Source organism: Chroicocephalus ridibundus, chromosome 12 (assembly GCF_963924245.1).
Source record: "Chroicocephalus ridibundus chromosome 12, bChrRid1.1, whole genome shotgun sequence".
Lineage (NCBI taxonomy): Eukaryota > Metazoa > Chordata > Aves > Charadriiformes > Laridae > Chroicocephalus > Chroicocephalus ridibundus.
The window spans coordinates 16973462-16976307 of NC_086295.1; the positions used below are offsets into that span (position 1 = coordinate 16973462).

Here is a 2846-nt window from a genome sequence, read left to right on the forward strand (position 1 = left end):
AAACCACCGGTACGAGACAAGTTTTTGCCCTCATGTGTGATGGCAAGGGACTATTTAATATCTCTGGGAGAAAATAGCACAGATATTAAAGGAATAACGACAGTTTGTGTGGTGAAACGGAGAATTCTGCCCTGAAAACGCTTCCTGACGGCGTTTTTCAGCAGGTGAAGGTTTCTTTTCTGTCCGAGCTCCCCCGGACGTTGCGTTGCGAGAAGCGCAGGAGAGACTCCTGTTCGATCTGCCCCTTGGGTATTTTACTGCCGCGTTTCCCTTATTAAGTGGCTCCTGGTTTTCCTCCCGGCAGATCCAGACTAAAAGCGTGTCTCAGTGTGTTGAATATTATTACACCTGGAAGAAGAAAACCCGTTTTGGCTGCACTCGGCCTCGCCTGACGCAGAAGAAGCGCCCGAGACGCCCGGAGGAGGAGGAAGAGGTAGAAAAGCTGCTGGGGGAGGGATTTTTGTGCCAGCTTCCGCTCCTCCATGAAGCCATCTGCGAAAACATTCCTTAAAAACCAGCAGATTTGGTTCACAGAAATATTTGTAGCTTTGTGGTGGTAGAAACGGGGTGACGGTGTCGCTTCGGTGCTTCGGAATTCCATGTTTTCAACCCCTTGGGATAGATTTTTGCGTCAGAAAGCGCTGTTCTGCTTCAAATAGAGAACTGATAGGGTTTTTCTTTCAAGGTCTGGTCCTCCCAGAGGAATTAAAGTGGTTTTTTTCGACAGTTTAGTGTTCGGAGTCCACCCGGGCGGGGTTGGGCTGATAAAACGCGGTACCTCCGGCACAAAAAATCCAATTCCTTTGCCGCCCGCGGCTGTTTCAAGCTATTTTTTACCTGATTTACAGGCCCTTTGCAGTGCAAAGAAGAGGCGGCGCATCATCCCCAAGGAAAATCCAAAGTTGGGGAGTCAGGAAGAGAACCCCTGCAACGGCGGCAGCTCCTCCATCAATGCCGGTGCTTCCTGGCGCTGGGACGGCGGCGCCGGAGATCCGGGATTTTTCCCCTGCGGCGAGTGTGGAAGGTCAGCTCTTCCTTTTCCTTCTCAAAAGCGGCTGTTTTGGGGCTCAAAAAGCAGCCGTGGGGGCAGCGGGGGAGGGCAGCTGGAGGATTCCCCTTGCCCCGGGGCCGCTTGGTGGTTTTCATTGACTTTCAACCCCCCAAAAATGTGTGTTTTCGGAGTCGGGGAGACCCTCCACCGAGCCCTGAGGTTCAGAGCGGTGGCCCTCCCTTGCGCAAGAATCCCGGCGCTTCTCCTTTTTGACCAAAAAAGCCTCAAGTTCCGTGAGGATTTGCGGCCTGAGGCTTCCCCGCTCCACTCGCTCGCGCCGAGCAAAATGCCTCGCGTTTCAATTCAGCCTCATTTTAAGCGATGGCCCAATTAATTCTAATATGTTAATCGCCCACGATGTGTCCTGTTGAACCACCGACGTCGGAAACTCTGTCGTACCACGCAGCAAAGCGTAAGAGTTCCCAAAAGGAGGAATAACGGAGCTTGGTCTCACAAACTTACAAAGACCGCCAAAGACTTAAAAATGCCTTTCTTTTCTAACTTTCAGGGTGTTTGAGAAGATCCAGGGGAGAAACGCCCACATGAGATTCCATCGCCCCAAAGCTGATGTTTAAAAGGGCCCCGGGAGCTCTTCGAAAGGGTGGCGAAGCCACAAAAGCCCCCGCATTCCGCTGACCTCCTCCCATAACACCTGGGAACTGACACCAAACCAACCCCGAGGCCAGTTTTTACCATTTTTCTTAAAACCCCCCAGCTTTTTCTCCGCATCCGGGCAGCGGCTGGGCTTTGAGGATTCAAGAAGACGCGGTCGCCCCCGCTCTAAACAGAGAGGGAATGGGGGAAATGGCCCCAAAAGGGTCACCCTATTTAACAACGTGTTTCCCTGCTGGTGGTGCGCAGCGTTTAAGATCTGGACTGCAGCGCCCTTTTGGTAGAGATAAGGTTAGTTTTCGTGTGTGGATTTTCGTTTACTTCTTAAATTTGGTTGGTGAGTTTTCAAGTTCTTGTCCCGCTCCAGCTTTTTGCGCGATCATTAAAGGCTTTAAAACTCGTTGCGCTGGTTCTGGGGCAGCAGAATCGGGGTGGTTAAAGGTGTTGGGTGGCCGTGAGGCGTCTCGGTCCTATTTCAAGCACCCGTTGTGTGTTTATTTTATTAATTGGTGCTCATTTGCATAAATTAACGTGGCGTTTGGGAGGGAACGTGGAGAGTTTGATTAGTTGAAGGGAGGAAATGGAAAGAAAGGCGTCTTGTCTCTACCGACGGTATAAAAAAGGCTGATTTTTTGTTTTGTTTTGTTTCCGGGCCACCACATTTTCATGGCTTTGTTTAATTTTTGCTGAATCTTCATGTCCAGTAGAGGGGAAAAAATAAAAGTCTGTATTTTGGTTCTGTTTTTCTCTGGAAAGGACCAATGCTCAGGTCTGGGCCTCCATCAGCTCCTTTCCCCAGAGCAGAAGGCGGGTGGGAACGTTCTCCTTTGGCTTCTCAAGGCTTGTATTTTTCCAAAGAAACCTCAAAGTAACGTTTTTATCTAGCCCTTAAGGATTCCCAAGGGAAAGCGGCTGCCTTCCGAAAACGAAGACGGGCCTCCCAGGAAGGCCGGAGTCAGCGGCAGCCCTGCCAGCTGGGAGGACGGGGAGTTTTTAACCAACAAAACCTGGCGGCTGTTTCCTTTTCAAAAAAGAACCAGAGGTGGCTGTTGCAGCGCTGAGTGATTTTTTAATTCCATCTGAGGGATGAGTTTTGAGCAGTTTGGCTCCGGAGGGGGGGTGAGAAAGCGAGTGCTGGGAGGCAACGGCGCGTTCACGCCTCCTGGCTGCCAAAGCCATGCCG

The 2846-nt window shown here is 51.1% G+C and overlaps 1 long non-coding RNA gene across 1 annotated transcript; it reads left to right on the forward strand.

Annotated features, from left to right (window-relative positions):
* Positions 1 to 878: 878 nt before the first annotated feature.
* Positions 879 to 2398, forward strand: LOC134522576 (uncharacterized). The gene is made up of 2 exons (XR_010073078.1): positions 879 to 1024; positions 1560 to 2398. It is a non-coding gene; the product is annotated as an uncharacterized LOC134522576 (long non-coding RNA).
* The last annotated feature ends 448 nt before the right edge of the window (positions 2399 to 2846 follow it).